Source organism: Doryrhamphus excisus, linkage group LG13, assembly GCF_037039965.1.
Source record: "Doryrhamphus excisus strain RoL-2023G ecotype Guam linkage group LG13, RoL_Dexc_Guam_v1.1, whole genome shotgun sequence".
NCBI classification, from domain to species: Eukaryota; Metazoa; Chordata; class Actinopteri; order Syngnathiformes; family Syngnathidae; genus Doryrhamphus; species Doryrhamphus excisus.
Genome location: NC_136369.1, coordinates 3,106,194 through 3,127,658, shown reverse-complemented (window position 1 = coordinate 3,127,658; position 21,465 = coordinate 3,106,194). Strand labels below are relative to the sequence as shown.

The window sequence follows — 21,465 nt, the reverse complement described above, 5'->3', positions numbered from 1 at the left end:
GCAAACATGTTATGTTATTTTGGGGTCCAGAAGTGTGTTCTGTATGATTTGAGAAGAGATATATACTTCATTTATTCATATTCTTTTCGTCTTTTTACATTCAGAACCTGCACATTATCATCGGGCATTGCAAAATAATCCTTACATTACAGCGATAAAACACAACATGGTGAAAATATACTCATCTGGCCCGAGTCGTGCATACACAACCATCCTAGCATGTTAAACTATTCGCGCTCCATAAGAGGAGGATCCGCCACCTTTCACCTGTGTTTATCGGCATGTCGACATGTTTAGTTGGGGAGGAGGCAGTTTAGTGTTTGTAATGATTACGGCATCAAGTGGTGCCCCGAGTAAATACATCCCCAAACAAATGTTCCTTCCCCCATAATGACAGCATTTTATGCACATTATGTCAATTTCCGCCAAATTCTCCATCCAACAGTAAATTCCGTTTTCAGTAGCCAAATCCGCAAATCATCGGAGCCTATATGCTGTGAGGTGCCAATGCACAGGGCACAGTCGCAGGAAAAACACATAATTTACACCAGTATGAGTCATTTTCTTATCATTGAAAGAATTTATACCGTGATATAAAAGACAGGGCTCTACATTAAAAACAAAAATGACTTGCCCATGGGGAATCCTTAAGGTGAGAACTACTTGCCCGAACTTGCCCCATGTAAAATGAAAAGACTGTCATAATGATATCATCTAATTTTTGTGGCGTCACATGAGAATCCTAAATAAAGATTAAATGATTATCATTTCTTGTGTTTTTTTTTCCTACATAGATCATAACGTGGCATGGAAATCTGGATTGTCAAGAGACTTCTAGGCACTTTTATAAGTTGTTGCACCACAATGAAACATTATTGAATAGACACATTTGTGTACTAGTAAAGTGTTTTTAATATAAAAAAAAAATGCTCAATGGTCAAACAATAATTTGTGAAGCAAAGGTGAGAAAAATACACAGAGAAATGGAAGCGCTAGATTTTGTAGCTTGTGCAAAATCAGCACTTGGTATTGGATCTAATCGGTGGTGTTTCATTGTGACCACTTCAAATTGTCACAGCAATGTGATTCACTCACCTGTGCCATCATTTGATTTGCTGCCGCTAATAAAATACTTGTTTAGGAGGCACTGGTTCATCACTTTTTGCTGTTTTCCTTCACAAGTTGTTGAAGAATTAGACCATGTTGGCAGGGACGCCATGATAGATGTTTTCCTAGTCAAACGATCGCTGATTGGTTGATCGCGAACAAGAACGGGTGTGGGTAAAACGCGGACCGCGGTCTAAATAAACGATTCTGATTGGTCCATTTCAAGATTTGCAAGGATTGGTTTGCAAATTACCACCGGAATTACGCAGTCTGTGTTTTACCAACACCCAACAAGAACCGCTTTTAAAAAAACTCTTGGCAGTATAGCATGCCAAAGTGCACTTGCCCGACGGGAATATCACTGATTGGATTTACTTGCCCGAATTTTGTTTTAACTTGCCCCGGGCCATCGGTACATCGTTATTGTCGAGCCCTGAAAGATATAGTCCAACTCTACTAACAACAACACAAAGGCATCACTCATGACTGGTTTTTTGTTTGGTCAAATGAACTCTGTTTTGATTTGGTAACACAGAAGTTGTGTTGTATTGCAACAGATAAAAAGAAATTTTAAGCAGTCTGCAATAAAAAAGGATCTTTTGTGTTGTTTTGGCATAGCTACATTCGCCAGGGTGTACAACTGTACACAACAATCACATGGAAGTTGAAACCATCTACGCTAAGATGACAATGAAAGTGGTGCTTAGCATTCCAGTTAAGCTTTAAACTTTTTATGAGGACACACTGTGTGGCTAAAACAATGTTTTCAAGTAAAAAAAAGGGTGTAGTAGCCACATAACTTCCCATAAAAATACAGTAAAGTCTCGTTATATCGATATTCTCGGGAGTCGGAAAAAATATCGATATAACCAGACTGTCAATATATCCGATCCTGAGCCGAACTGCATTAAAAGTGGGCAATAATGCACTCGACATTGTTCTATAGTATAGAACAATGTCGAGCAGCTTAGATCAATCTTTGCTTAAGGATTTCAATACCAAAAAAGAACACGGCGAACGGCTGCTTCCAGTCAACTTTTTTCACACTTCCACCACTAGAGCACAGCACACACACCGATTCCCGCACTTCCTGGTTCACAGGTCATGCTCAACCCGCCCCACATAGCTGGCCAAACACATGCCTGCAACAGAAGAACCAACTGCGTTCGTGGTTTCTCTCGTGTGTATAGAATCTATACACACGAGAGAAACCACGAACGCCAGCATGTACATATGAAAAACAGTGATTATTGCAAGCGATAAAAAGATATCTGAATACAACACAATTAAATACATGTATTTGTACGCTTGTGTCTTTGTTGGAATAGGTGTGTATGCTATGTCAGTTGGTTCTTCTGTTGCAGGCATGTGTTTGGCCAGCTATGTGGGGCGGGTTGAGCATGACCTGTGAACCAGGAAGTTTTGTATCGATATAAGCAGACCAAATTGGCTGGCGGGAGATGAAAAGGGCATCGTAGTAACCGGATTATCATAATAACCGGGTATCGTATTAACGGAACTAATTATATCATAAAAGACTAGAAATTTGCCGGGAAATGAAAATAGTATCGTAATAAGCAGTACTTCGATATTACCGATATCGATATAACGAGACTTTACTGTAATTCTGAATTAAGAGGTGTGATGTGTCTCCTCAGCAAGCACTATCCACAGCTTGATCTGCCATCGTTTCTCCTCTTTTTGTCTCCTTTATCCAGCTCTCTGGAGAGTCTGGAGGAGATGGCATTAACACTGTGTTGATATTCCGAGAAGGTTGCACTGTCTGGGTCACCACAATTACCCAGAGGGGGGAAAAAAGGCGACAAAGGGATGAGAAGAAACCAAAGCGGAGGATGAGGAGTGAGGAGGGAAATCGGTGCCTAGACTTTACACAGCAAAGTCCATTGTGTATTCACAAGTGAGACTCTTTCATTTACCAAGCACTGTCATTGTGTGTCTTAGAATAAAGCAGAGAGCCTCTGTGCTCCACACACACAGTTACCATTCTATCTTATGTGTGATTGCTGAGGATGAATACAGGATTGCTCTCAGTCGGGCAAACAATGGCTGTGGTTTGGTCAAATGTGGACTCGTTCCTGCTAAAAAAAACATGGGCAGAGACACTTCATGGGAAAGCACATCACTAAATGGAACACAAGTGATGGATCAGACACTTCAAAGAACTGCACCATGGCTTCAGCACAATTGCTCAGGGAGAACGATACCACCTTTACAGCGCCCACCAGGACACTTCATTTCCAAAAAATTGTAATGTCCCTCTGATGTACTTGTTCCTGATCCTATCCATCCTGGTCACTCCCAATGAGAACCAAAGCATCCTCATCTCTGCTACCTCCAGTTCTGCTTCCTGTCTTTTCCTCAGTGGCAGGTCTGTCTCTAGACCAAACAACATGGCTCCATTGTTCTGAAATGTCGACCAGAAATACTTCAAATGATCCACCTTCTGTATCTCTTCATCCTGTAACCTCACTCTTCTATTTGTGTCCCTCTCATTCACACACATATACAATATCTCTTGTTCATAACCATGTTAAATCCTTAGCCAAGTGTCCATCTCCTCTCCTCAGGAGGAAGGTGCAACTGGAAGGTCTGTAACAAAAATTCGCTAATTTTGCCGGCCTTGATATATTGACGTGTATGTGTGTTTCTTTTCCTCCACTGGTTGACAAGAGGTTTCACTCTCAAACACCTGGACGTGTTGGTTAGAGGAATAAACAGAGTGAGTGAACCCACATGTCAGTCACTCAGTGTCTTTGTCCCAGTGACGAGAAGAAGGGATTTCCACGTTTAAAAGAATTGCGGAATTGGCTAATAAAAACAGAATTTACCCTTAAATACAGAATGCATTTAAAAGTGACATCATTTAATGAAATGATGTCATCATGAGGAGAAGGAATATTCATGTTGGAAACTATTTCCCCAGCGGGACCGCTCCATCATGGCAGAATCTCATCACAAACACGAACCCACACCCTCCCAAACTAAACATGGCAAAATGACGGCAAAAAAAAACAAACATGGAAACTCTTCTCTTGTGGAGCGTGAATGGAAGCGTTTGTGCCATGTTGTGTTGTACCGCTTTAATGTAAGCCAGCGTTTTACAACGCTCGCTAACGATGTGCACACTGTGAGGTAAAAAAAAAAAAACGAGAGTCAAGTCAGCTCGCCTTAAGCTCGTTTTTTTTCTGTCATTGTTTATTTTGTTAGTTTAACTTATTTTATTTAAAAGCTCTTGGCATTCTAATTACAATGTTAAATACTTGAAATATTAAATACTATAGAAGTTGCTTTTGATATAGTGAACCCACATTATTATGCCATATATTATTGTTACATTAATGACAAAAATGGTCTCAAAATAATGTTCATAATTATATCATTTATCTGCAATAATAAAATAAATAAAAAATTTGCTATCATGACAGGTCTAGGAGGACTTTGCAACATCACAATGATGGATATGATGGGATGAGCCAAAAGTATTGTAATAAACGCACACATCCTGTCTGTATTGAATAAAATATGGTGTTGCTCATGTATAAAACCAGGAGGCAGAACAAAAACTGTCAGCAATTATTATCTATTTTCTTACCCTCATTAGGGTCGCGGAGGCATGCTGGAGCCTATCCCAGCTGACTTTGGGCGGGACACACCCTGGACTGGTCGCCAGCCAATCACAAGGCACATATAGACAAACAACCATTCACACTCACATTCATAACTATGGATAATCTGGAGTCTCAAATTAAACTAGCATGTTTTTGGAATGTGGGAGGAAACCGGAGTACCCGGTTTGAAAACTCAAACACTCACAGGAAGAACAGAGATGCCCAAGCAGAGACTCGAACCCAGATCTTCCCGATGTCCTGACTGTGTAGCCAACATTCTAACCACTCGTCGACTGTGCGGCCCCTGGATGGAACCTTTTAGACTTTTTTTTTGGTAAGAAAAATAAACAACTTAATCATGTTCATTAAACTCCTATGTTGACCTCCAAGAAATACTGCTTCTAGGAGTATATGAGGATGCACTTATATCCAAAAAGACTTCTATCTGATGACAACATCTGCTCAGGCACACCACTCATGACCATGTATTCAATGTATTATCGACTCACACACCAATCAATGAACAAAAAATCTAATTATTGTAGTCAATTCTGTACATATTTTTTCAATTTTTTACATTTTTATTTGCCTGTTTTATTCACACCAGACTCCCTCAACAACTCTTTTTTTCGGGGTGCAGTCAAACTTCAGAAGAATACTCGATGACAGCCGGAATTATACATTAACGACTATCATTAAAGATATAATGCACATTATGCACATGCTTAACAGGGCAAAATACTATCAATAATGTGTTTTTACATATCTCTTGTGTAGGTACACATCATAGTTGATTTGGCCGGGTTTCATCAGACAGCAAGAAGGAGGTAGTGGGTGGGGTGGGGTTCTTTCAACGGGGGAAGATGAATGTTAAAATGGTTGAAGATGATTTATAGTCTCCTGAACAAAGGCGTCCAATATGAAAGCCCTAAACAGAAATGGTCCTTGCTCCCAAACGCATCTTCTTCAGATTAGATCATCATTTAAGCTGCCGCTATGTGTCAAACGGAGCCATCTGTCCAGACTCATGCAACGGCAAAATGGCAAACAATCTGGTACACTCATGTGATGTTTATCATGTCTGAGCATGTGTGTTTATGGTCTTAACTGCTCCTCGACATGATGCGTTTATGTCATTGTGGTGTGTACGTGATTATATGTTTAGGGTTGTTATAGCTAATGACATTACGTACATATTTACGTAAGATTTATTATAGTACTAAAATAATTAAATCGGAGTCTTTCATGGATTTCACACAACCACAAAAAATATTCGAAGCCGCAACTTTTTCCTCAAACTTTACACACTGCGGCTAATATGTGGTCATGTTCTAATCTTGTGACATCTCGTATACTTCAGAATTACTACAAATCTCATAAATACTGTATGTAATTGGGAAAACGTAATTCCTAACATCATAACAGCAGAAAAAAGTTCACCAAGCCACTGTTCTCAACGGTTACCGGGTATGTATACACACACTATAGTTTACAATGAGCAACAACAGGCACAATTAATACCAAAATCAAATGTAAAACACTTATTATAAACACCATAAATATAGTGCCAACATTGCAAAGCCTGATATGTTGAATGAAAATAAAGGATACATATTGGAATTTGTGCAGCAATTGCTTTGTTTTGTATGATGTGGTGGTGATCGAACACTGCAAAAATAAAAAATATAGTGACATTTGTCAATAACCAACATTCACATAAACCCATACTTTACTCAAGGTATTCCCTGAACTGAAAACACGTGTTAAAGTGCAGCAGAGCAGAAGTCAATTTAGAACCTTCTCTACACATGTCTCTTTCTTCCCAGACTCTATTTGGCTCCACTCTCCTTATTTACATATCAATTGATTCACTTATCTTTGGCAAAGGTCTAGCAGGCTTCTGTAGTGGACACATGGAATGTGAAAATCCTCATTAATATTCAGATTTGGAGGTTTGTCCGGGTCTGCGTAAGATAAATAAGCGGAATTGAGGCTGAAAAACAATAGACCTACAACAGGGACTTGAACACACAGACACGTTGTGTGTGTGACTGTCAAAGCCACAGGATATGAAGTGAATCAGAACAAAATTAGCCACTTGTCCAAAACAAACTAGTCTAAATCTTTTTATCCTTGGAAAAACTTTAGTCACAGTGCAACCAAAAGTATTCCAATGTGTTTCTCCTTTGACCTATTATGCTTTCTTTTCACTTTTCTGACCTATAAATGTAGTTAGAATGTAGTATTCTGGTGTTAAATGGTGTATCTGTTATTATTGCCTTTTGCGTATTTGGAGGCGTGCCCTGAAAGAAGTTTGGGATGACTCAAAATACTCATTTTGAAAAGGTGTGGTAAAACTGCCCCTTTGTGACTTCACAGAGGGACCGATTTTCTTTATATACAAACTATCTGCCCTCCCCCAAGCTCTACTTACCCTGCTCCCCCCCCAAGCGCTGCTCCGCTGTTTAGTTGCTAGCAATGCCTCGAAAGGGAAAGCCACATTTGTTTACAATTCCTAAAGACGCCTCCATCAGGCACAAGTGGTTGGAATTCCGTATTCCCTAGCAGCAAAAGAAATGCATTTTAATCTGTCAATGGTATTTCATACTGGACTGTTTAGTGAACATGGGCCACTATGCAGCTGGACTAGCCGACAAACTTGCTGAAGCCCTACGCCTTTCCAACGTGACTCGGTCGTGTGAAAGAGTCAGAAGGGCAAGTAACAATTTATCAATGTACTCCTTATTTTGTCTGTGTAGCATTATAGCATAAAGAGAGCAGGGTTGCTAATAGCCTTTTCCCACCATAATTAGTGGCTCTACCTGAGTTTTTTTTTTTGCACACTGGTAGTCCCGCAAAACGCATTACCGATGCTGTAGAAAACCCAAAATGCGCTAAAATGCTAAAGTTACTTACCTAAGTAACTAACTACAGACTATACTGTCTCCACTTCCGGAACTCTTTCTATGCGCTCGGCAGTGTCACCAACCACAACAGAGTGGGCGTGCCTGGAGGCGGGCCGTGGGTGGAATACATTAAAACAGACTGTTTTCGGGGGAACCACAACATCCAAAAAAATACAGATTCTGGAAGAACTATAAAGCTTTCTGTGCTGGTTATTGTGTGTAGCTGCTCTATAGGAGGCCACAATTCAATACAAAGGGACGAAAAATGAGCATAATTGTCCTCCTTTAGGGATAATGCTGTTGTTTTACTGTTTTTATAAAAGCAGATTTGAAGTTAAATGGTTTCAGCGCGCAGACCTCACAGCTAGGAGGACCAGGGTTCAACTCCACCCTCGGCCATCTCTGTGTGGAAACATGCTAGGTTAATTGGCGACTCCAAATTGTCCATAGGTATGAATGTGAGTGTGAATGGTTGTTTGTCTATATGTGCCCTGTGATTGGCTGGCGACCAGTCCAGGGTGAAGCCCGCCTCTCGCCCAAAGACAGCTGGGATAGGCTCCAGCACCCACGCGACCCTCGTGAGGAAAAAGCGGTAGAAAATGAATGAATGAATGAGTTCTGAATGGATTTGGGGCTGCACGGCAACCAAGTGGTTAGCGCACAGGCCTCACAGCTAGGAGACCCGAGTTCAACTCCACCCTCGGCCATCTCTGTGTAGAGTTTGCATGTGTGGGTTTTCTCCGGGTACTCCGGTTTCCTCCCACATTCCAAAAACATGCTAGGTTAATTGGCGACTCCAAATTGTCCATAGGTATGAATGTGAGTGTAAATGGTTGTTTGTCTACGTATATGTGCCCTGTGATTGGCTGGCCACCAGTCCAGGGTGTACCCTGCCTCTCGCCCAAAGACAGCTGGGATAGGCTCCAGCACCCATGGTTTCAAATACTTTTCTATGGGCAGTTTTTAACCCCTTTCATCCATTTTAAAACACTTTGGATCAGAATAACAATAATACTTTTTAGGCACAGATTGTGGTTATGATAAAAATGCCTGCACTGTATGTTTGTGCATTTAATGCAAAGGACACATCTGTCTCAGTGCACCTAAGCATAACGTGGAAAAGATCTGCCAATAAATTGTATTAATATAACTGCCAAATAAAAAACAATATACCTCCCTGACCAGAGGAAGTTCCTAATGATAGCACAAGGTCATTCATTCATTCATTCATCATTCATCATTCATTCAGGTTCATTAACTCGCTTGAAGAGGATCATAGAAGGAAACACGGGTCGAACAAGCAATCTTATAGTCGCTAAATGGCTTCTTGTGCATTTGCCATCTAGATGCATAAAGGTTAATAACGTTGCACCTCTATTTCAGTTATTAATTTCATGTACAAAATATAGTAGTTATCTATATAATCATAGTTGATGTCTGAACACACGATTCATAACCAGAAACAACAGTTATGTTGATATTTTCTCTGTGACTTGACAAGCTTTATCTCGAGCTACGGCACAGTTCCAAACAATACACTTTACTCTTCACTCACTGACATGTCCCATCATGTCTTGTTGTTATAAGGGACTCTTTTTTGGATCACATGACATTTTTGCCAGTGTTCATCCCAAAGCTAACCAAAAACGTGATCAATCATCATCCACGTGGTTTCCATGGTGAAGAGTGGAGAGAATGTAATGTAACCTCGCTTTCAGGAAGTGACAAACAGAGAAAGAAGTGTCTCAGGATGGAGGCGTAATTATGCTCCTCTTTGATGAATGTTCTCCTCTCCCCATTCATCATCAGCAGCAGGTGACAGGGCTGCTGGACTCCAGTCAATATCATCTTCCATGACTGTTTGTCTTTCTACGCATTTGCCTCGTCCTCGCACACAGTTTTTTTCCATCATAAAAATCTTGTAGCATCCTGCCTAATAGGATAAAGGGTCTGCCCTTCAGAATGGCAGGTTTTAAATCCAACAATAGATAATTAGTTTGGAATTAATTCAATTAAATTTAACTCATTTAATTTATATAGCGCCAAATCACAACAGTGTCACTGTGCACATGAAAAAAGAGAACCAACTGAAACCCCACACTTGGTGACGGAGGCAAGGAAGACTCTGTGGGGCGGCCGTCTGCCTCGACCAGTTAGGTTGAGTCAGGCAGACGATTCCATAACAGAGGAGAAAGATATCTAAAGGCTCTACTTTCATTAATTCATTCATTTTCTACCGCTTATCCTCACGAGGGTCGCGGGGGTGCTGGAGCCTATCCCAGAGGTGGGGTGCACCCTGGATTGGTCGCCAGCCAATCACAGGGCACATATAGACAAACAACCATTCACACTCACATTCATACCTATAGACAATTTGGAGTGGCCAATTAACCTAGCATGTTTTTGGAATGTGGGAGGAAACCGAAGTACCCGGAGAAAACCCACGCATGCACGGGGAGAACATGCAAACTCCACACAGAGATGGCCGAGGGTGGAATTGAACCCTGGTCTCCTAGCTGTGAGGTTCAATTAAATAAAATTTAATTCGTTTATTTTCTACCGCTTATCCTCACGAGGGTTGCGGGGGTGCTGGAGCCTATCCCAGAGGCGGGGTACACCCTGGATTGGTCGCCAGCCAATCACAGGGCACATATAGACAAACAACCATTCACACTCACATTCATACCTATGGACAATTTGGAGTCGGCAATTAACCTAGCATGTTTTTGGAATGTGGGAGGAAACCGGAGTACCCGGAGAAAACCCACGCATGCACGGGGAGAACATGCAAACTCCACACAGAGATAGCCGAGGGTGGAATTGAACCCAGGTCTCCTAGCTGTGAGGTCTGCACGCTAACCACTTGAACGCTGTGCAGCCAGGCTCTACTTTATCCAGCTTGTTTTCTTTACACTCCACCTTTTTGCTGTATTTTTCCTATTTTTACTAGGATTTTTTGCTAGGAAGTTTATATGTCTACAATGTGCCACAGGCCAATAAATTTGCGGGAGGCACTTTGGATACCACTGTTCTATTTCAATAGTGCTAGAACATATTTAATTTATGACATTTTGTGGTTTGCTAACTAACGTAATTACCCTAAGCAGAAATGCTGAGATCACAATTAGAGTCATACGCCGGAGAGTTATATTGGCTCAGTGATTCATATCACAATATTACATTCATACTTAAGGTCCATAGAAACCTGCTCACCTTTTGACCTGATGGATGAGTGTCAATTTCCCACACAGGAAGTAGTAACGTGTGCAGCAGATGTGCCACAGTTCAGTTGCATTATGGTGGTTTAACAAATGCTGCTGGCATCCCTTGTTGTCCTTTATGAGAATATGGGGAACCCAAAGTAATATTGCAGCCCTCTTGTATTCATACATCTTCCCATTTCCATTGCTTACATGTATAGCTCTGGAGGCCAAGCATTTCACACTGCATTTCAATGGGCTATTTTCCATACTCCGCGATGGGACTGTTATCACCCATCCGCCCAACACTGAGATATGGCTCGGGCTTTATTGCATTTCCATGGAGCTGAGTGTTTCACAGCTCCAGCATAGCGTTATCTCAGGGAGCTTGAGGTGATCCTTCACCAGGACTTACACCTCTCATCAATTCTACCCATCGCTCCACTGAACTGCATGTGTTTGATTGGCTGGCACTTAGGGGCGCTGCATTGGACCAAAGTTCTGATTGGCTCAGCCGTGTTCTTCATTAGAGAAGACTTGGACAGCAGGCTAACCCCTGGAAGGTTCCAGTGTGTGTTGTGATAAATGAGTTTTTCTTCTGCGTCACGCCACCATTTCATATGTGCACACAGCTGTGCGTGCACACACACACACACACACATAAAATTGAGCTGTGAATGAAGCCAAAGCTCTCTCATGAATTCTGCATTATTGCAAAGCAAGCTACACGCAGGCATGGATTCAAGATCAGGTAACCTTGATTCAAAGTAGTCGCTGAAGGCCAAATTGACATATGCAAACACCCTAACAGCCTCATTTGCCGTAATGAAGCAAAGTCATCCATTTTTGGGAAAGAGCTATTACGCCCGATGTGACCTTGACTGAAAGACACATTTCCCTGAATGTAAGTGTATTTAAGATGGAACAGAAATTATAACCATTGCATGTGGTTTAACTCGCATTTAACTGACAATGTGTTCAAAGTCAGCTTGAATGGGTTCAAGCTTCCCTGTGACCCTGAACCAAATAAGCTGTATAAAACTATGATATAATATTTAATAAGAAATACCATCATGTATGTGCTAAAAGAACCAGAAAATACTGTCAGTGTAATCTTCAACATCAGGGGTCTCAAACAAATGTGTGTACAGTACAAGTAAATTGGGAATTAATTTAGGTATAAGCTACGATTTACACTAAAACTCGACTTACGTCACAGTATAGGAATGGAACTCATTCGTAATCTAAGGACCACCTGTATTCTGTCCTACTAGTTCGCATGATGGCAAGAGATCTATGGAAGATCTGGGTTCCAATGTCTGTTGGTCATCTCTGTGTGGAAATATAGCCCAAAACTTACCACTTCCACACGGATAGGGAGGATAACTACTAACAGTTATTTAACCTTTAACATGAACATTAATCAAACGTAATCCGCATCCATATCAAACTTGCGCGGGCCGCACTAACATTAAACTTTCATATCAAGGCAGGGGCCTCAAACTAGTGTCCTGCGGGCCACATTTGGCCCGCGGGCCGCGTGTTTGAGACCCCTGGGCTACAGCATACCTCTGTGACTGTAGTGAGGATAAGCGGCATAGAAAATGTAGTGATGGAAAAACCATCTATTATTTTATTTCAGGCTAACCTGATATCTGTTTTAAATAAAAAAAACATACCAACTCATAGAAAAAGCATGCATATTTGCACAAATATTATTAATTGGCTTGCTTTGATAATGGAATAGAACCTGACTTTTGACAACATTCTGTCCAACAGTTGTAGGTTGATGTATGTATGTGATATTAGTGTGCTGGCTGTGATGCTTAGACACATACACACCCCTCCATTACTATTCACACCTACTTGTGCAATAAACCCAAGTCTACATACGATACACATGCTGCCGTTGCACATTTGTGTGTGTGCAGGTGTGTGCCGATGCCGAAGTGGGTGAGTTTTATCTCAGGCTCCACAATGCATCAAGGGAAGCCAGCGTCTAAGCCTCTGAGTCACTCAGTATCTGTCTGTTATCACCACAGCTACAGGAGGTCCTTTTCATCCAAAAGCTCACTTGGGTGCTTCAGCCAACCAGGACCCCCTCCCATCGCCACCTGCATCTACTGTACAATTAATTTTGCCCGTTTGGGTGGATGTGTCAACAGTCAACCTGCCAATTGCTGAAACAGCTGTAAAGACAATCTCATGAGGATCATTTAGAAGTTGTGTGTTAAAGCATTGCACCAAAAACTAAACCTTACTGCTTGTCATGAAGAAGAAGGAACAACAGAAAAAAATCAGAGTAATCCATATATTCACTCAAAGCTGCCATCCAATCACTTCACCATTCCCATGACTGGATTTTGAATAAACATTTCTACCAAAGGAAGGGAAAAATGGAGATTGGAGACAAGACACATAACAACCAATACATTAGGATGTGTTGACATGCTGTTACAGGCTTCATATGTGCTTATCAAAACAGAACAGCAAAACACAGTGCACTAGTACTGCACACTAATTTACCTTTGAGTATTAATAAAGAAACCTGACCCTTAATTGAAAAAAATTAAGTTATCATAAATAAATATTGGAAATAACAAGGAATATAAAACTCCAACAGATCATTGATTCATACATTTTCTGCCGCTTATCGTACTCAGGGTCACATGTAAGCTGGAGAGATGGTGGAAAAATAAAATTAAAAAATGCAAATGCAAAATGAATGAAATGGTCTGCATCACAAGCATGACTGAAATGTCCCCTCAAGATATCACAGACCTTCTCTGCACTCCAAGATCTGGAACCTCAACAGGAAAGGCTAATAATTATACGTAAAAGGGTTCCACTTTGCTTTCATGTCCTCTCTGGCTGGGTGGTGATCTAATGGTCTCTGATGGTCGGTGCATCCAACAACACTGCAGCTCTACTTAGTAGTCGTCTTATCGAATATGACAGTAGTATGTCGTTGCTTAGGAGAAAAGAAAATTGTATTTCTGAGTTATGGGTGGAGAAGCTGATGTCACAATAGAGCCCAAATGTGCATGGCTCACTTGAAGACATTTCTGAAATGGACATCTAACATAAAAATCACTTTGGTATACATCACTTATTCAGTTCCCAAATCAACATGTCCGAAAGGAGTAGGAAGAAGCAAAGCTTATTGAATCCTACCCCATCTGTTTCACATCTATTGCTCATACATTTCTTCACTTCCTATTCAATGTGTGCCCTTTACAATTTCTAAAATAAACAGCTTGGGTCCTAGGATTGAACCTTGGGGTATGCCGATATATTCAAGCTTGCTTATATATTCTCCAAGCTTCTCATATTGTTTCGTGATATCCAAGTAGCTTTTTACTCAGTTCCATACTAACCCGCTGATTCCATACCTTTCTAGTTTATTAATGCTTAACTTAGGGATGAGGGATCAGGGATTTATGCGAACATAATAATGATCATCAATGAGTGAGATCTGCCTTTTTCTTGCCTTTATTTGTGTAAAATTATGTTTTTTTAACTATTTGGCACAAACTGGAATTTAATTTGATGAATGTAATATGAAGACAAAGGAAATATATTGTTCAACAACAACACAAAAATACTGTTTGAAGGACAAGACATAATTAGTATAATAACAACAACAAACACTTGAAAAAGCAAAACTAACCACATTGCTTGTTTATTTTTAAAATCAAATGTCACTGTGGCAGGGTTCAATTCCACCCTTCACCCTCGGCCATCTCTGTGTGGAGTTTGCATGTTCTCCCCGTGCATGCGTGGGTTTTCTCCGGGTACTCCGGTTTCCTCCCACATTCCAAAAACATGCTAGGTTAATTGGCGACTCCAAATTGTCCATAGGTATGAATGTGAGTGTGAATGGTTGTTTGTCTATCCAGCACCCCCCGCGACCCTCGTGAGGAAAAGCGGCAGAAAATGAATGAATGAATGAATGTCACTGTGGTTAAGAAGCTAGACAAATAGAAGTCGAACACCACTAGGTTTGACAAGGGAGTGATCGATTAGTGTAGCCTGTGTCGGGCTGTCAAACAGAAACCCTTACATGAAAACACACACTTCTACCAACCTCTGAGCACCAATGACAATAAATGGTTAAGGGCATTTAACTTCAGCAACGTATTTGATAATGAGATGGTGGTGAGGCTATTCATGACAATGCACCATCATAGTATGCCTTGATGGCATCTGATGTGTGTGTACATGTGGTGTGAATAAGTAAACACTATACAGTAAGTATTACAGACCTCACAGCTAGGAGGACCAGGGTTCGATTCCACCCTCGGCTATCTCTGTGTGGAGTTTGCATGTTCTCCCCGTGCATGCGTGGGTTTCCTCCCACATTCCAAAAACATGCTAGGTTAATAGGCGACTCCAAATTGTCCACAGGTATGAATGTGAGTGTGAATGGTTGTTTGTCTATATGTGGCGACCAGTCCAGGGTGTACCCCGCCTCTCGCCCGAAGACAGCTCCAGCACCCCTGCGACCCTCGTGAGGAAAAAGCGAATGAAAATGAATGAATTAATGTACTTAATTGCAAAATGGATGCAGTCAGTCTGTGTGAAAATATGTGGTGATTACACTCTGCTCGGTGGATGGTTCCACATTTTTTAACACGGTCAATTATTTATTGGGGTGATCTTTCTTGAAAGCTTTGGTAATGAGGGTCAGGGACTGAAAAAAAAAAAAAACAGATAACCTCCCAAAGTCTAATTAATTGTGCTCATGAAAAGCAAAAGGCTTTGAAGATCATGTTGATCCTCTTAATCTTTTGGTTCTCATACATCCTGGAGATGGCTGAGGAAAAAGCAGGTGTTAGTGATCAAGTGTCCGTTTCTAGCTGCTTGATTTCAGGCAGGACGCCATAGTCTGGGCACGGCAGCTGTGTATACACCACACCTGGATCAATAACAGCAGAGGGCCTGTATTGATTATGTGCTCAAGTGATACTAGACTGGGGGTTGTCATGGAAGAGAAGGGACGGTGTAGCTGGACTGAATTAGAGTAATAGTAATACAAGCACATTGTGACCCTAGCAAGTTGTCTTCTTTTTGACTGGAATTCTTTTAGTCTGTAGGAAAAAAAAGTATCCATTGTCAAAATACCAGCAATTTATTGTGATGGCTAAGGTCAAGTTGGGTAAGTGTTTAGGAAGCAAATATATAGGTCAATGTTGTTTGACATGCTGTGATGTCAAATCAGTACAGAAGTGTCATATTTCTGACTACAAGTTGGGTTTAAATTTCTAAGAATTTACAGATGAACAAAGACTTTTGTCTCATTCTGACCCTTGCAACAATCTCCTTGCCGACCTTGAACTAATTAGCAACACTGGGCGCACCTTTACCGAGACAGTTTTCACATGCTGAATTGTCAAGGGTGTCTGGAGATTTATTCTATTGATTGTCTTCAGCTGACTTTGTGATGCAATAGTCAGGTCTTCTCGCTGCTGCTATGTAGCCTGTGTAAATGCAATTATCCATGTGATCCTTATCTTAATCTTTTTAATATTTGGTGACCATATTGAATACTGAAAAATGCAAACATTCAAATTAAAGAAAAACAGTTTCTTATCCTAGTTCAGGGGTCTCAAACTCAATTTACTTGGGGGCCACTGGAGCTCGGGTCTGGGTGAGACTGGGCCGCATTAGGTTTTCCATTAAAAACCAAAAAAAAAATTAAACTTCACTTTGGTTCCAATTTTCTACAAGAAAAGCTCTGATAAAACATTCCATTGTTCTCAAATATCTTACTTTTTATTTTTCTACACAAAATAAGATGAAAAATAAAAAAACAAATCAAGAATAAAGAAAATCAATCAATCAGTAATAAATAAATAAATATAATAATAACAATAAAACGGCAAATAATAAAAACTTAAGAAACACGACTATAGAGCTAGCGACCTAAAAGGTAGCCTTCAAGTTATTTCCTTTAAACTTAAATAGCCAAAAACTTACCACTTCCACACGGATAGGGAGGATAACTATTAACAGTTATTTAACCTTTAACATGAACATTAATCAAACGTAATAATTTTTTCTGGGTACATGATACCATACAGCATCCATATCAAACTTGCGCGGGCCGCACTCACATTAAACTTTCATATCAAGGCGGGGGCCTCAAACTAGTGTCCGGCGGGCCACATTTGGCCCGCGGGCCGCGTGTTTGAGACCCCTGTCCTAGTTGTATGCTAAGCCAGCTGCCTTGTGAAACACAAAACCGTAACCGGGATGCTGACCCAACTGCCATTCATTCACATTGATTGAGTGTCTACTGCAAATAAAGTCACATGAAAATCATCTTGTTCTAATGCCAAGCTTAGTGGTCCCAGAGGAACTGGATGGCTCAATTACAGCATGTCTGCTGCTCCACCCTGTGAAATAATGCAAGGGCAGCATCCGGTCACAATTTGAGGGGCCTGGCAATATGCAATTGTCAATATGTCTTGATCCGTTGTCATGCCAATATCAAATACGCTATAGTGTCAACAATGGGCCATCATACAGAAGATAGGGTGGAGCTATTTATAATTATAGAAACAGCGGCCAAAACACAACGGCTACCTTAAAGGTATAGTTTGGATTTTTTGACGTGAAATTGTTTGACACCCCCGTAAGCAGTGAAGTCCGTCAACAGTGTTATTTTCTCCACCTTCGAAATCCGACAAGTATTCGGCTCAGGACACAAAGTGGGGAGTGAGTCGCTGTTGACGGACTTCACTGCATTGCTTACGGAGGAGTCATACAACTTCATGTCAAAAAGTTCCAACCATCACTTTAAGTCTAAACAAATCATGAAGATGTAGGTTTCTATCAATCCAAATATAATGCGTTTTAGGTTTGTGAAATTATTAAAATTAGATTAATCACAGTTGATAAAGTAATTCATCATGATTAATCACCATTTCTAATGATGTCTGAAATATGCCTACTTTGGTTTGAATTTCGATAAAGGACAGGATGTAGGATTTAGGAATTAGACGTATTGTATGTTCATTAACACTTCCAAATGAACTGAAAATTTTAATCAAACATATAGTAGTCCTTAAATTGTCAATTAAATAAGTTTGTGGGTTTTAATAAATAATGCTAAACATATTTCTATGTTGTTAAAAGCAGCGATGCTCCGATTGATCGACCACCGATCACAATCGCCCGATTTCCGTGAAAAATCATGTGATCGACAACCATCCATCCATCCATTTTCTGTGTCACTTATCCTCACTAAAGTCTCTAAAGTCACGAAAGTCTCGTTATATCGATATCGGTTAAAACGAATTACTACTTATTACGATACTATTTTCATTTCCCGGCAAATTTCTAGTCTTTTATGATATAATTAGCTCCGTTAGTACGATACCCGGTTATTATGATAATCCGGTTACTAGGATGCCCTTTTCATCTCCCGCCAGCCAATTTGGTCTGCTTATATCGATACAAAAGCAGCTTAAATCAATCTTTGCTTAAGGATTTCAATACCAAAAAAGAAGACGGCGAACGGCTGCTTCCAGTCAACTTTATTTTTCACACTTCCACCACCAGAGTGCAGCACACACAGCGGAAAACACCCGTCCCTCGCGCCTACCCCTCAGGGTGGCAACACCTAGTTCCGGGGTGAATTATGTTCCGGGGTGAATTATGTCCCGGTAACCGGTAATCACTACAGCGTAAGTTTATTTTTATTTACTGTAGTACAAAATGTATTGTAGTACAAAAGCATACTAGATACGCAATCCATGAACTCAAGGAGAAAATTACATGCCATATCAAAGATCCGCCCACTTTTAATGCAGTTCGGCGCAGGATCGGATATATGGATAGTCCGGTTATATCGGTATTTTTTCCGACTCCCGAGAATATCGATATAACGAGACTTTACTGTATTTAAATCCAACACCCGAAACAACTAAAATCACTTGTATTCCACAGTTTCACATTAAGCACATCTTGATATAATATTTCAGTGTTACAAATTAACATACAAAGCACGTGCATTAATAAGTAGGCAGACGCTGTGGAAAAAATTAAAAATAACAGTATTCCTCTGGTAGACAAAGCTATTTCCCACCTCCATATGATGTCGAGGCAATTTATTCTAAAACACTACCAGGACTGACTAGAAAAGATATTGAGATGCAGAGAAGTGCAACCAAGGTGTCACACATGAAGGCAGACTGGGGGATGGTGTTTGAAATAGGAAATCATTGAAATCATCTGATTCATCACTTCATGTCAGCATGCTGAGAGACACATTGGTGGAAATGTATTCTATGAATGCAGCATACAAATAAATTCTCCTCTACAAACACAGAACTTAACGGTAGCTGACGGCTGGAGATTGAACAAAATGTCTAAAGAGAGGAATCATGAATGATTGTGGAATCTTAATCACCGGTAAGAACACAGTGAAAGTAAATGTGATTATTTACTGAAAGGAGATCTAATCCACAAATGACAATGACCACAGGAATTCGTGGCTATGGGAAAAATGTGTTCATGTGTGGAGCTTTGTGTATATGCACAATGACTGTAAATCAGGGGAGATCCCGTCGCCACAGGGGCAAGCTAACCTGCTCAGTACCCAAGTTGAATCTCCTCAAGCTGGCTGATGCAGATCATGCCCACTGCCTGATCATGCCCCCCCCCCCCACAGACAGGGATTACAATTTTGTATGAGTCAAGACAGCCGGACTGTCACAGACCCTGCTGGGTGCTTACAGCAGAATTTCTCTGGTCGCACGTGTAAATATACAGTATCTACATTACCCCACATGACAGACCTTGTGCAGTATTTTTGGACGTTAGCATTAGCTGGAGCTCTAGAAAACCTATTAAAATGAAAAAAACATTCAGTTTGCATGAAAACGGAGGAATGTGGACTGATTTTAGATGTCAAGTAACAAATAACAATCAATAACAAATAGCTAAACAATAGGTAAACAAGATTAAAGCAATGTATCAGCACATAGTTGCAGTATTTTTGGACGTTAGCATTAGCTGGAGCTCTAGAAAACCTATTACAATGAGAAAAACATTCAGTTTGCATGAAAACGGAGGAATGTGGACTGATTTTAGATGTCAAATAACAAATAACAATCAATAACAAATAGCTAAACAATAGGTAAACAAGATTAAAGCAATGTATCAGCACATAGTTGCAGTATTTTTGGACGTTAGCATTAGCTGGAGCTCTAGAAAACCTATTAGAATGAGAAAAACATTCAGTTTGCATGAAAACGGAGGAATGTGGACTGATTTTAGATGTCAAATAACAAATAACAATCAATAACAAATAGCTAAACAATAGGTAAACAAGATTAAAGCAATGTATCAGCACATAGTTGCAGTATTTTTGGACGTTAGCATTAGCTGGAGCTCTAGAAAACCTATTAGAATGAGAAAAACATTCAGTTTGCATGAAAACGGAGGATTGTGGACTGATTTTAGATGTCAAAAAACATATAATCAATAACAAATCGCTAAACAATAGGTAAACAAGATTAAAGCAATGTATCAGCACATAGTTGCAGTATTTTTGGACGTTAGCATTAGCTGGAGCTCTAGAAAACCTATTAAAATGAAAAAAACATTCTGTTTACATGAAAACGGAGGAATGTGGACTGATTTTAGATGTCAAATAACAAATAACAATCAATAACAAATAGCTAAAAAATAGATAAACAAGATTAAAGCAATGTATCAGCACATAGTTATTGGTTTAGGCTATTCCTTGAGGGGAAGAGATACACATTTAATGAGAGCACATTGCAGTATTTTCATGTAGTAGTGAAAAGGTCAGGTTTGGGGGGTGGGGGGGGGGCATAGTTAGCCAATCACAGTCTGATACCCTAAGTCAAAACCATCCCACCAGCCCTAGCCACCTGTCCTTCATCTGCCATGAGGGTGCAGGGAAGGGTGGTGACCAGATGGCTCCTGAGGGCCAAGCAGCATCCTGAGTGCAGCATCCTCCCCACCCCCAGCCTCAGCGCTCCAACTCCGGCCCCAACTCCACCCACCGACCCTGGTCCCCAATCCAAACCCCTGAGCCCCAGCACTTGTCAGTGCTGCATGACTGGACAAACACAGTCCTTCACCAACACAGCTCCCGTGTCTCTCTTTACAGCTGCCAGCTTTGCAAGAAATGCTTAGCCAGAGCTTTAAGGAGCCCTCGTGTTTCTTGGGACAGCCATGTTTGCTTATGCGATTGATTTCAACTCACTAGAACTACTATTTTATTGAGGTATCTGTCTAAGAATATTATTCCTAACCAATCATCTATCATAGTCCAGAATGTCCTTCAGTAAATACTTCAAAATATTGAGCGTACCAATATAATGATACACACTACTCACAAGTCTGCACGTTAGTCATCATGTCATCTTCTCTGATATTACGTTCAATTAGTTCAAAATTGCAGCCATGCTATTATTCTGACAAGACTATCAATCAAACATTGTCAATGACAAATTGTTATCCCTCTTGAGGCTCTAACCATCTAGGCAAAAAGCCTACAACGCCATCGTTGCTGAAAATTGATCGATCAAGACCGATATCAATTCAGTTCTCCGAAATCAATCACTCACAAGAGCAAAGATGCAG

At 40.5% G+C, this 21,465-nt stretch overlaps 1 protein-coding gene across 2 annotated transcripts in view; it reads right to left on the bottom strand.

Annotated features, from left to right (window-relative positions):
- nav2a (neuron navigator 2a) overlaps positions 1 to 21,465 on the bottom strand; it is a 201,212-nt gene that overhangs the window by 171,642 nt on the left and 8,105 nt on the right. The gene's annotated exons all lie outside the window — the stretch shown is intronic.